The sequence below is a fragment of the Orbicella faveolata genome, unplaced genomic scaffold (assembly GCF_042242905.1).
Source record: "Orbicella faveolata isolate gen_17 unplaced genomic scaffold, um_ofav_v1 contig_50, whole genome shotgun sequence".
Taxonomy (NCBI): Eukaryota; Metazoa; Cnidaria; class Anthozoa; order Scleractinia; family Merulinidae; genus Orbicella; species Orbicella faveolata.
Window position 1 is genome coordinate 2,488,519 of NW_028301581.1, and position 13,982 is coordinate 2,502,500.

At 38.7% G+C, this 13,982-nt stretch overlaps 1 long non-coding RNA gene and 1 pseudogene across 2 annotated transcripts in view; one reads left to right on the forward strand and one right to left on the reverse strand.

Moving 5' to 3' along the window:
• Window positions 1–253: 253 nt before the first annotated feature.
• On the reverse strand, window positions 254–12,079 carry LOC110059888 (uncharacterized; annotated as a pseudogene). The gene is made up of 15 exons (XR_016204863.1): window positions 11,785–12,079; window positions 10,960–11,687; window positions 10,401–10,501; window positions 9,718–9,952; window positions 9,377–9,522; window positions 8,411–8,745; window positions 7,863–8,033; window positions 7,589–7,688; window positions 6,921–7,134; window positions 6,575–6,681; window positions 5,686–6,045; window positions 3,997–4,033; window positions 3,734–3,850; window positions 1,548–2,678; window positions 254–787 (listed from the first exon to the last, which is right to left on the reverse strand). The product of XR_016204863.1 is annotated as an uncharacterized LOC110059888 (transcript).
• A 987-nt stretch (window positions 12,080–13,066) lies between these two features.
• The window catches only part of LOC110059889 (uncharacterized), a 941-nt gene continuing 25 nt past the window's right edge, over window positions 13,067–13,982 (forward strand). Inside the window, exons 1-3 of the long non-coding RNA XR_002297822.2 lie at window positions 13,067–13,140; window positions 13,424–13,761; window positions 13,948–13,982. The exon at window positions 13,948–13,982 is cut by the window's right edge and continues 25 nt beyond it. This is a non-coding gene — a long non-coding RNA (uncharacterized LOC110059889). The remainder of the gene's footprint in view (window positions 13,141–13,423; window positions 13,762–13,947) is intronic.

The following is a 13,982-nucleotide window of genomic DNA, read 5'->3' on the forward strand; positions in this document are numbered from 1 at the left end:
GGAATTGTTGGGAATTTCTGAGAATTTCTGAGAATGCTCAATCTGAAGGCTTCTGAGCTTGAAGAGAGGACTTGGAATTCTTTGGAATCTATGAGAATCAGAATTTTATGTCACTGACAGAGAGCAATTACCTAAGAAACTTAATAGAACAGCCTGGTACAGTTACTGCTGAAGTCTTAATATAACTTTACTAAGTATATTACCCCAAACATAACCCAGTTAAATGCCTAAAACAAACCAATACCAAAAGAACTAAAAGTATAACCAATGTAATTCAAGAGTATGTTATTATACTATGATGACCAACTCGAACTGTGAACAATACATGTAGGCACTAACTGTTAGTGCAATATTTTGACATCAATAGTTGTGGGGTATACATGTAGTACAAGCTGTAATAAAATTAAATTGTATTCATTTTAACAACTTCAACATCTGAGTGAAACGTGAATTTTTCAAGTGTAATTATGTCCCTTGTTGTGTTGGGATTTTACTGTTTAAACTACACTGTACTCCATCCAAATATTTATATGCTTGTAATGTATCCAATTGCTTTAGCCACACACTCCATTGAAATTTGGCAGGCGTACTAGGCAGGTTGGTCAGAGTTCCCTTCCAAAAAGAACACCTTTTCTTTAATTTCAGCAACTTCTGCCAGTTGAAGTTCAGTGTCATTGCTATAAGATAATATTATACATGACATTAGACAACCCTTGATCATGAGTAATAAAATAATATAATATAAATACACAAAGGATTTTTTAATACAGTGAATAGTGCCCCAATGTCATAAAGCAATGATCAAAAGCATATTACATAAGAATAAAAATAAAACATAAAAATACCACATTTCATCAATAATATTAAAAATCCCATCTGAATAAAAGTTAAAAATCACAATTTTAAATACTACCTATCTACTAATTAAAAACTGATTCATGATGGAGAAAAAGTAAGCCTCAAATATTAAGTTTTCAACAAACACTTGAATATACTAAATTCATCCTCTTTCTGTCTGTTGGTAATAATTTGTTCCACGGTTTATATATTGTAGTAATCGGGTAAGACGAAGGAAGACAAGTACAGTGTACACGCGTTCAGTCTAAGATGTAATTTACTGTAATCTCATTCTTGGATGATCATGTTACATTGGTAGATTATTAAATCACGTGTATCAATGATGTAATCGCTACACTCCTCCTTCTTCAGATCAGTTCCTTAAAATTCATGTATCCAATTCGTTCTTGGTTGTACTTAACATGCAACTAATCAATGACTCAATCAATAAATAATAATTAATTGACATGCACCTAATCAATGAAATATATTCAATGCTGGTACCGTAGTACCATAGTAATTAGAAATAATCACAGTCAATTGTCAGTAACGAAACAAGTGTTCAGTGTTCATAATCATTGTTGAAATCTGATCAATGTTCAAAGTCAATTCAATGTTCATTTGGCATAGTCCTTCAGGTGTCCATCAAATGTAGATTTGGTCTGTCGCTGTGATCTGCGCAGGGGTAGGGTTTGGTTGGTAGGCGTTGCCTCAGTTGGCACTTGTCGAGTGACAATTCCTTGGGTGGCTATTGGTGCTGCCACTGGTGTTGTTTCCTGGGTGACAGCTGGTGGTACTACTGGTCTTACAGGGTTTGTTTTCTTGTCTCTTGCTGGGACGTAGGCTGTTCTGAGCAGCTTGAATTTGGATACATCTCTGCATACTGTTTTCCCATCACTGGTTCTCCTAGCATGGATTGTGGAACCAATTACCTTTGTGGCAATGTAGATGTACGGTTCAAATGGGGTGTCTCCTTTGCGTTTCTTGTCGCGTTTCAGGAGAACGGCTTCTCCGGCTTTGAACTTGTGTTTCTTGGCTCTGTGTCTTCGGTCATGGTAAGACTTCAATTTCTCTTTGTATTTGCTGTCTCTTTTCCTGACTACTTCGTCCCTGCTGGCTCTCTCTGTCGGGTAGTGGTCAAGTCTGGTACGGATTGCTCGATTCATGAGGAGATCATATGGCGCATTTCCTGTGGCTGGATGAGGTGTCTCTTGGTATGCTTGTAGCATGTCACAGGTTGCTTCATGGAGATCAATGCCTTCTGCGCGTGCTATAGCGGCTGTCTTGTTCATGAGCTTGTTGAAACCTTCCACCTGTTCCTGGGCTTTGGGATGTTGTGGCGTGATTTTCTTGTGCGTGAACCCCATTTCTGCTGCAAATTCTTTAAAGTCTTCTGAGTTAAACGGTGGTCCATTGTCTGATTGGACTGTCTTGGGGACTCCGTGAGTGGCGAAGACTTTCTTTAACTTCTGCCGTACCGGCTTGATGGCTGTCAAGTAGACAAATTCAACCTCTGGGTATCTTGAGTATTGGTCAGTTATGACCAGTGCGTACTCTTTGCTTGGGAATGGTCCACAGAAGTCGATTTCAATGGTTTCCCAAGGTCTCTCTGGCAGTTTTGTCATCTTGGCTGGTTCAGTATGCTGCGTGTTTGTTGCTATCTGGCAGTCAAAGCAAGTGCTCACAACGGTGTCAATGCGAGAGTTCATGGCGGGAAACCAGTACTTTCGGCGTAGCATTTCTTTAGTCTTGCTGATACCTAAGTGTCCTTGCTTGTGGGCTATCTGGATAATCTTGTCTCTCAGTGATTCAGGGGGGATGATTCTGTCCATTCTCAGGATCTACATTGGCGACGAGACGGGATATAAGAAAAAGAAGCGAAGAAACAAAACGCAGATAGAAAATGGAAAATGCTTCGGCTCCGAGCAGTAGCGCCGCTCCACAAGCCCAAGCACAACCGGCACAGCAAAACATCACTGTTACAAACAGACAGCTCAATATTACACCCTTCGTCATCGACCGCGATCCCACTAACACCGCCAACAGATGGGATAAATGGAAGAAGGATATCGAATGTCAATTCCGTTTTTTCGGCATTCAAGACCCGGAGTTGAAAAAGGATGGTCTAATCATCTACGGCGGACGCGATATCGCCGATCTCGAAGACTCTCTACCAGATGTCGAAAGTACAGATCCGCCCGCGGATGAATACACGAAATTCATTCGAAAGCTGGACAAGCATTTCCTCCCAAAGAAAAATAAAGATTACGCGAGATTTCAACTTGGAAATCTACAGCAAGAAGACGAATCACTCGCCAAATACTTCGCTCGTGTACGAGAAATCGCCAAGAAATGCGAATATCACGATGAAAACGACGCCATCCGAGACCACTTAATAAAAACAATGCGTAATAGAAGAATTCGGGTTAAAGCCATTCGACAAGGCTGGAGTCTTCAAGAAATTCTGGATGAAGCCGCTATTGACGAAGAGACCAACCAGCAAGCATCCGAAATGGAAAAGATTTCCCATGAAGAAAAAGATGTTAAACGCATCGAAGAAATGCCAACTCAAAAACCATGTGGTCGATGTGGGCGTAAACACACACAGAAATGCCCGGCGATCGGCGCCACTTGCACCGCATGTGGAAAACGAAATCATTACGCAAACGTCTGCAAAAGCAACCCTCAAGAGAAGAAAGGCTTTCGTCCACAGCAAACTCGCTATCCAAAAGATTCTCGAACAAGACGCGATCAGCGAGGATGACGAAATTATCGAAGATCAAACAATCGAAATGGAAAAATCCACCAAGTGTCAGGTCACGAGGAAATCGACCGGAAGTCGGATTCCAGTGACACTTCGAGCGATGATTGTTTCATCCACCACCTAAAGATACACAAAGCCAGCCAAAGCATTCAGAAGACCTGCACCATCCTCATCAACGGCATTGAAACCACAGTCGAGCCAGATACCGGCACGGACACCAACATAATGGATGAATATCAGTTCCGAAAACTGCAAACAGAAAGAATCGAAAATCAAATTAAAAGCACTCACCCATGACCTGCCAATCATGGGAGAATGTACTGTGAAAATCGAAAGCCAGACGAGAGAAACAGAAGCAACAATCATGGTAGTCCAAGGAAAGATTGACTCACTACCTCTACTGGGAAGACCCAGTTAGATGAACTTGGAATGCTAAAGATCGATGAAACAGGCGGATTAAAAGAACCAAACAAAGCCGTGAAGAAAATCGAAAATGAGAATCCTGAGCTAGAGAAAATCCTAAATCGGTACAAAAATCTTTTGGAAGGTGTTGGCAAGGCAACAAGAGATGGCCAAGAGATACAAATTCATCTACCTATGAAAGAAGACGCCATACCAATCGCCCAGAAACCTAGACGCGTCCCATACCATCTCATTGAACCCCTCCAAGACAAAATTGAAGAGTTTATCAAAAATGACATCATGGAGAAAGTCCCTGACCACGAAGCAATCACCTGGTGCTCACCAATCGTCGTGCAACCAAAGCCCAAGAACCCTAAAGACATCAGAGTTAGCCTGGACCTCCGTCTCCTGAACAAATCAATGCTCCGCACACGCAACGTCCAAGCCCCAATCACAGAGGACTTTGTAACAGTATTCAGAGACTGTAAGATCTTCAGTAAACTTGACCTTAACCATGGCTACCACCAGTTCTGCCTCGACCCCGAATCACGAAAAACCACGACCTTCTCCACTCCATGGGGCAACTACAGGTACAAACGTCTGGCCTTTGGCGGAGTAAACAGCCAAGATCTGTTCGATGCAGAAATAAGCAAGATCATATCAGGCATCCCAAAGGTTCTCAATAACCGTGACGACATTATGATCGGTGGTACAGACTGGGATGAGCACAACAAATCTCTTGCACAACTGCTACAGAGATTGGAGGATCACAACCTGACCCTGCGACGTGAAAAGTGCGAATTTGGAAAAGCGTCCATCGACTTCCACAGACACTTGTTTACACAAGAAGGTCTTAAACCAAGTCCAACCAAGATTCAAGCGGTCCAAAACTGTGCTCCACCAGCATCCAAAGAGGAATTAGTCTCTTTTCTCCAAATGGTAGCCTACCTATCCAGGTACATCAGGAACTTCTCCAGCCGGTGCGAACCACTGAGAAAGCTCACAAAAATCAACGCAAAGTTTGAGTGGTCGACAGAACAAGAAACAGCCTTCAAGGACCTGAAAGCCGCCATCACAGCAGCCCCAGTCCTAATCCCGTACCATTCAGAACACGAAACACTGCACACCTGCTTGGCGCACCAAAGTTCCAGTTAGCAACGGACCACAAGCCACTGCTTCCACTCTTCAACAACCCAACAGCTAAACTGCCACCACGCATTGAAAGACTGGCCTTGAAAATGCAGAACCTCGACTTCGAAATGATTCACATCCCGGGTAAAACCAACATGACTGACTACATGTCCAGACACCCACTGCCGGAGACAGGGAATGACCGTCTTGAGAAATATGTCATCGCCACTGTCCAATCAGAGCATGCTGTAGTTCTGGACAGAATCAAAGAAGAAACCGCAAAAGACAAACAGCTTACAAAGCTCGCTGCGGCCATGCAAACAGGCAAATGGACCAAGACTGAACGCATGTACACTGTACTTGTCTTCCTTCGTCTTACCCGATCACTACATATATTATGTGCAAGCTGGTATCCTTTTTTTTTTCAGTTGGGTGTCCAACTGAAATATTTGTTTATTTTTAATAAAGGTGAGCATAGCCTTAAACTTTTTTATTGCTATTAGTGCTTGCGTGACTCAAACAAATAATAAGTATTGAGGTTAATGGAGTACCTTTGAGACTTCATTCATAGAATGTGACAACCAGCATCTTCAAAGAAGAATGGGTTGTCCAGGTTGGGCTCTATTACTTTATAAACCACAAGTATTCTTCCTGACATCTTGTTCCAAATGAAGAAATGAATGTCTCCCACTATCCCATTTGACAGCAAGACCACAGAGGCATTTCTCTTGATCATCCGAGTGTATTCCCGCCCGAAAAAAACCTGCCCATTCCTCACAATCCTCAAGACTTTGTAGTTGTCAGGTCCACACTTGCAGAAGACCTCATTAACCAAATGTACTGGAAGCCCTGCCAGCTATTTTGCTCCTCCAGCAACCTGACAGTCCTTAGCATCTTTAAGGTTCTTCAACCTGTAAACAAATTAATTAATCATGCCTTAAAGAGTTAAAAAGTAAATTAAGCCATAAACCACCTTACTGTCAAGCAGTCACCAGGGAATAATGAAGATTTAATTGGTTTAACAGTCAGTTTTCAGCTACAGTATATTCCAGAGATGCAGAGGCCTAACCGGTTAGCATTCTGAGAGACTGTCAAATGAGTTATTTGACAATACATGATTTCACATTGCCTGTTTTCACCAATTAGTACATTCCTATACTGACATGCATCATGGAGTCCTGTCATAAGTTGGCAAGTAGCCTGTGATGGACTAGCTTCCCATCCAGCTGGGGGAGACAAACAATAATTAAGTCCCTTCATTGTTGCAGAAATGGAAGTTAAGAACCAAACTGCTAAGCTACAATGGCTTATGTAGACTTTACTTCAGTATAGAGATCATTATTAAATGCTTCTGCTAGTAAAATATTATATCATTATTTCTAATTGCTTGTTTAAAAACTGGAAAGCAATACAATTAAAACACAATCATGGTTGATATACCCTCTTTTTGTGATCAACATTCTTGTTATGAACTCCTTGGTTGCTCCAGCTGTGATTAGCTCAACGTCACTCATAAGACGGCTCTGGGCATGCAACATCCAAATCGACTGAGATTATACAAAATATAGTGTCAGTCAATAATTTAGAAAAAAAGTCACTCAATATCAGGGACATTTAATGATGTTCACATGTACAGGGAAGTACATGTAGTGGCCTTGGACATAATCTCAATTTAATATCTGATTTAAACCATGATATTTCATAGGAATTATGAGCACATGCTTTGCACTTTAGCATTTGTTAGCTGAGACATAGATGAAGCCTATCATAATAAGGAAGATGGAACTGAAATGCACTTCATACCATAGAGAGCCTGAAAGTCCTTGTAGAATCTGTCTAGTAGATCTCTTGCTCGCTTCAACTGGCTTGGAGTGATTTCACTACCAAGAAGTATATATATTGCTTCTGAGAATCGAGCAAAATGTTGGAGGTATTTATCTGGCAGATAACCAACAAACATGGCAAAGCATAATAAAGAAGCCACGACTGCAACTCAGAGGCTAGAAAAACAAAACATGACAAGTCATATATTTTTTGTAAAAGGCATTGCGTGAATACCAGTCAATAATGCAATGTTTTCATGTCGTATACCATGGAACATACCATGACTCAGTTGTATTTTCTTGGTATACGCACAAGTTAGTGTGTATACCAAGAAAATACAAATGACAAGTGGGATATTCTACATGTATGGTATAGGTCCACAAGAGAGCATTGCATTTTGAACTATTTTATGGCATGCTATAGAAAAGAAAGGGGGCCAATACAATCAATGCAACATATGCTCATCACACAATGGGAAGGTTGGGTGTAATACCATCGAATAGACAACAGCTTTCCTGTATTCTGATTGGCTGTATTTCCTATCGCAGGGTATAAAAGTTAATACTGTGGCTTTATAACTTCTACAAAATAATATCAAAAACATTTTCAACGTCTGTTGATTGTAATTACACCCTTTAAAGTTCTTGAAATGTTTCTCCAGGTCTCTCTGAAGTCTGGCTAATACATCTGGGGGTCGCATCTGAAGTATGCGTTTGTTAATCTTTTTTATCTACACGTGCATAAAAAGAACGTACTTAAAATAAAGTCTTGACATTTCTTTTGACAAAATATTGACTGTGACCAGAAGTCACTTGTGGGATATTTTAAAAAACATTCAAAAGCATTAAATTTCTAGTATAGAAAGCTAAGAATTAATTCTTTTTATTTGCTAATCAAATCATACCTGGCCACCAATAAAAAAGTCCCTCTTATGGTTGGTTGAAGAAAACCATTTATATAGAAGAGTCTTTGTTATACCCAACAAACATCCATGCATGTAGTCAGGAACCATCCCAAGAACAATGTCAAACCAGGGCATTAGGGCCAAGCAGGTGACATCAAACAATCCTGCAACCTACACGTAACAAATTGAACTCAATTAGCCAGGTGAATGGCCGCCATGAACAACATTTAAATTTTATGTAAATTTACACGTAACATCACATGTATTTTTTAAAAAGTACTCACAATATGTACACGTACATCTAACATTCACGGCTAAATGCAAAACAAGAGCAAAGTGCATGCTGGAATACTTGTAAAATATACTACTGTCATAGTAAGAAAAAAAGACTTGTAAATAGAAACAGCTTGCTAGCATGTAAACTTGTTTTTCTTTGGTACCATTAAGCTTGAGATGAAAATAATGGTTTAAGTAAATTAATTTTCATGAATGGCTAAAACATAATTTGCTCTATGCACCAATCCATACAAGATTCCAAACTAAATCACCTTTTTTTTGCTTTGATTTGCTTTAACAGCATTTTCAAGAAATGTTGTCATAGTCCTGTTGGGAGCCCTCTCAGTTGGAGACCTGTATGGGTAACATCGGGTATGCCCTTTTCCTTGAGCAGCTACAAATCCACTTTCCTCACATGTCAGACAACCATCCTCTCCATTATGTTGAGTCATATATAAAAGGTATGACTTCCCTTGTAAATCACTTGAGCCAAGCAGTACAGCAGCTTTGACACCTACTCCTAAAATGGCTACTCCTAAAATGAAAAGTGAAAAATATACCCTGGGTGAATAAGTGAATAAAAATTTACTGTAGTGGACTTTTATCACTATTGAGCAGTACATGCAAAATTAACATAAAATTATTTACATAACATTAACATATTTTATTTACGCTTGATGACCTGAAGCTTGTTAGGCTCCGGGCTTAAGGTGATTCCCTAGTAAAAAAACCTGCCACAGATTTCAGATGAAACTTGGTATGCTGTTGTTACAGGACAAGGAGATATTAAAACATTGTAAAAAGAGGGGGTCACCATGCTTGTTTTCACGTCACAATGCTGACAAATATGGTTATTTAGGTGACTTTTGGTAATCTCCCTCTGTAGTATTTATTTCATTTGCCAAAAAAGTAGCCACAGATTTCTGCTAATTTTCTCAGTTATCGAGGATATTGTTCTCATTGAAATTATGAAATAAAAAGTGGGGGTCACCGTGCTCGTTTAAGAGAAAAGAGCATTTATTTCACTATCAAGCTTAGTTTAAGGGAAATCTCTTACATTTTGTACGCGCACAGGCTCATGTGTGCACGCTAATGACACGAAAATCATGCGCAATGCAATACTGAGGAATCACCTTAAGTAGCTACTTGTCAAGTTTAAATTACAAAAATACAGTGTAGATTCAACTATAACAATGAGAGCACTTGAATTAACACTTAAGTTGCCATAGGATGGTTTTAATACTGTTTGAAGGCATGTCTCAAACACCCACCTTCCTTATACAGTTTGTTCATTTGAGTGGCAAAAGGCTCAAAGAATGCATTAAACGGGGGTTTTCCCTTCCCCTGCCAAATACCCCAGAGCATCATATTTGTCTTTGAAAACCTATAATGTAAAAAAGTTAAATTAAATAAGTAAAAAGAAACATTTCTGTTTTAGTTCTTACAACCAACAATAATTTGTTCATTTAATAGTCTTCTGATGAGGCTCCAGTTGAATATAGTTTTAGGCACCTCAGTGTGTAAATGGTAGAATAATTATGTTTACAGGAAATGATAGATTTCAATAATTTGTTTGTACCTGTCTGGAGATGGAAGTTCATTGATAGCTAAAAACACAGGCCAAAGGGATACACTTGAGGAGGAATATAAAGGGGCACCATCTGTGTTGAAGATGAAACTTATGTTGGATATATCACTCAGGAACTGTCCAGGTCCACATAATCTTGTATAATATTTCCCATCAATAATGTCTGTGATTATTTCCTTTCCACGTTGCTCACTTCTCGCCTGAATAGTTTGCCATATTCCTTCTCCTTCCCAAAAAAAAAAAATTGATATTTGCTTAGTTACCAAGTTGTGAATCATAAGTCTTTCAATTTTTTTAAATTTGTCGTATCTATCTATCTGTCTGTTTGTCTATCTATCTATATCTATTTTACTTTGATACATAATTTATTCAATTGAATTTTCAAGTTCTGAATCATATATACAATTGCTTGGTTTTTTTTAATGATTTAGTAGTTTACTGACTAAATAAAATTATTTTACATGCAGAATTCATTCATGTACAGGTATAGCAAAGTTTATAGCTTTATAGTTACTAGTAAACCATTAACCTCCCCGCTGCGAAATAAATTATTCCAACAGTTATTTTGATCTTACAGAGGCAATGCCATAAAAATAAATACCTCGTTCACTCAGATATTGCCTGTTAATAATTGTAAAACAATTCAGTTTCAAGACTGCAGAGGCTCTACTTACGTTCTAACAAACACTTCAGTTGACTGAAGATGTCAACAGTTACAAAACTATTTTTGTGAAGCTTCTTCCCTTGCTTGTGGATACTTCCCTTATACCTCAGACTGCAAGAAAAAATTTAATTTTCTCAGTTAAGCGAATTGTACCAAAATTCAGCTCAAAATCCATGAAATTATGCAATGTCAAGCCGGTTAATTGAAATTTATGAGTAATTGTACCTTTTTTGTATGTTTCAGTACTATATCAGGTGAGTTTTGTCGAGCCATGGTTCGTATTTTGGAGAAATGCAGTGGAGCCAAAATACTCATGGCAAGACAAAACAATTGTGATAAGCCGCCAAAGCGTCGTAACAATAAGGTACGATTAGTTATTTACCACACCCGAATACAGCCCAAAATCCATGGTATCATGCAATATCAGGTCGGTGAAGATTAGTTGTGAATTTGGGTAGAGTTAAAAATTCCTGCATGGATAATGGTTAATGTCAAGCACCACAATAATAATTTATTGAGCAGATGCATTTCAAATTATACATGCCCACAAAGTGCTGATATGTACATACCCATTGCAGCCTGTCGTTGAACAGACCACTTGATCCTCCACATTTGTTGGAAACAGACCAAGACAATTTTCACAAATGTCATAGGTGAAAACAGTACAATTTCCACACACTTCCTGCACCTTTGAGTAAGTTAAAGATTGCAATAGCTCGTTTGCTGGGCAAAGCAATTTCAACAAATCAATGATATCTTTTGCAGCCTCTGTCGTGATGCAGTGTCTTGCAATTAAAGAAAGAATGGACATGCATGCTTCTTCTTGGGCTGAAAATGATTTTCGAATCGATTCAATCTTGGCAATCGGTATCTGAGTCCCCAGACTCTAAGAAAAACCCAGAAGTTACTGAATCAGAGTCGCTGTCGGACGAAATTTCACCACACTCGCTGTCAGAGTCTCCTGAACCACATGTAAATGTTTCACAAGAAGGCAGCATTTCGGCTTCATTTTCATTTACAGTGCTCGTGCTCTGGATTTTCTCCAAGCTGGTTTGGGACTCCGCATATCCGTTCTCTATTTCCTGCAATGTGCCTTCATATTCACATGAAGTCGAATGATCTTGTTCCCTTTCTATTTCTTGTTGAGCAAAAAAGTAAGACTGAAGGGTCAACGAAGAAGATGAGTTGGACTGTGAAGACATGTTTGAATTTTTCATGAGGTCGTATTTGGTTGACTTTGGTACTGGAACACCGGGATCATCAAGGTATTTCTTATACTTTCGTTTGCTATATTCCGCTTTTAGAGAACAAAGAGATCACATAAAGACTTAATGATATAGTTTTGAAACCTCTTGAATGCAAAAACGATTCGAAAATGTGGATCAATTTCTTACCTTTGCCGTGGACAGAGCTTAAGTGACTTTCGATCCTTTGTTTCCTCGACAACGATCGGCAACAAATCGAACATTTAAAATATGTTCCATTCTCGTGATTAATCTCTGTATAGAGTGGTTTTCCCACAAAATTTCCCACACAACTTGGATCCATCATCTAGACTATGTCACATGGATCGCCTGAGGGCGCTTCGCTATTGATTTCTTGATACTGCAATCGGTTAGTCCAGCGGGTTCTCTCATGTGAACCAATCACAGGAGCGCTCACGAAGCATGATTTCACGTGACTAATTGCCGCCTTTTTTTCAATCTTCTCGGTTGATCGCTTGTGCGTGGAATATACACGATTGTACTTAACTTCCTTTCTTCGATCTGCAATTAACTTAAGATGGTTTTCATTGTTGTTCAATGGGTGAACGAAAATAGCGTAAGTGTCGTTCATGAAAAGAAAGTTGTTGGCGAGAACGTCGAACTTAAAGAAGGCAGCACGGTAGATGTATCGGTGGGTATTAGTAAGGGAAGGATTGCTATTTACAAGGCGGAGATTTTGAAAGTATGCAGTGAGTGCAGTACCTTAAACTCTTTAATGGTTGAGGTTTTAAAATATATTTGTCCAGTCACTGAAACTCAAAACATTGAAAGCATCACATGTACGTATGCGGTGGTAAATTAGGCCAACGGTGAGAAATCAGAGCTAATAGACTTTTTGGTTAATTCATTGCAAGCAGCACAAGTCAGTTTAGCCTTTCTCCGTTATTAAGTGAAAACAATTTTGTTTCAGTCGGAAGATGAATTACCCTTTTTAATCTCCTCTTTATACTCCGGATCGAATTTTCTTCAACTTAAAGCAAGCAAACCGAGATGATTTTTATACCAGTACGTTTAACTGAGAGTGATCATTAGATGGCCGTTAATCGGCTCACAGACCAAAGTCCACATTCCAAAAAAATCTAAGCGGCCTAATTCAAAACAGGGCAACTGATGGCGGGAGTTTCAAAGCGAACTGAGAAATTTTATTCCCCTAAAGTTACTTAACTCTCCATGCTGCATTTTCGTTCTTTGAAAAGGGCCAGGTCAGGTTCAAGTCTTCTTATCTCTATTATTAGGAACAAAGGAAAAGGCTCTGGAGTTTGAGGCAAGTTTGGTTCAGAAAGTTGCTGACGCTCACAGTGATGTCAACGGTAAAGTTTTAATTATTGATGTTTATAGACTCACTTGTTTTAAAAAATGAAATGATGTAACATACAACTACATTTATAATCAGAAGCAATTTTGTTATATTTCTCCCAGATGGTACAAGCAGTAAAAGGAAACGGAACCCATCCCAGAAAGTGAGGGAAAATGTACGGGACCAAGGTAAAAAAAGAGAAATATAGAATGCAAATCAATTTCACAAAAATACTGTTTCGATTCAATCAAAGTGCATTTCAAAATATCTCTCATAAATTATTTCAGTAAAGTCATTCAATTGAAAATATGAAATAAAACCTAAAACCACTTGAACAATAAACGGTGTTCAGTTGGGTTTGACTGCTGCATGTTTGATTGGCATTTACTGTATTACAAGTTCTTTTATTTTTGTTATCCTTAATTGTATTAAAAGCTAACCAATTGGCTTGTTTCAATTGACATAATATAGATGATAATGAGGACAGAGAGAGAGCAGAGACTTCCAGAGATCAAGGGAAGGGTGATAAAGTAAGTTTTTTCCCATTTTTATTTCTCATGCTGTTGTTCTTACTAATTATATTAAATAAATAAGTGCTTTGGTTTAGATTTCATTTTACAGTGTGGTGTAATGTACTGGATTTTAATCACCATTGATGAAATAATATTATGTGCACACTTTCGTGAGTTTTGTTCTTATTTGCAAAAGAGTTACAAAGTTGTATGATTGATATGCAATTAATGGGATTTATTTTTCAGCTGATCAGCAACCCCCCAAGAAGAGAAAAACACATGACAAGAAAGCGAAAGGTAATACTATCCTCAATTTCATATTGCAATCCACAGTCACAGTGATCAACTGATCAGTACTCGTGCAACTCTTTTCACACTCACATTTGTGAGTGGGTGAGTGCTAATTTTCAACACTGTAGGTGCACAACTTTTTTAGCCACCTTTGACCGTGTTTTTTTTTTTTCTCAAATTTTATTTCTGTAGGTGATAACGAAGACAAGGAAAATGAGCTGGAAAGG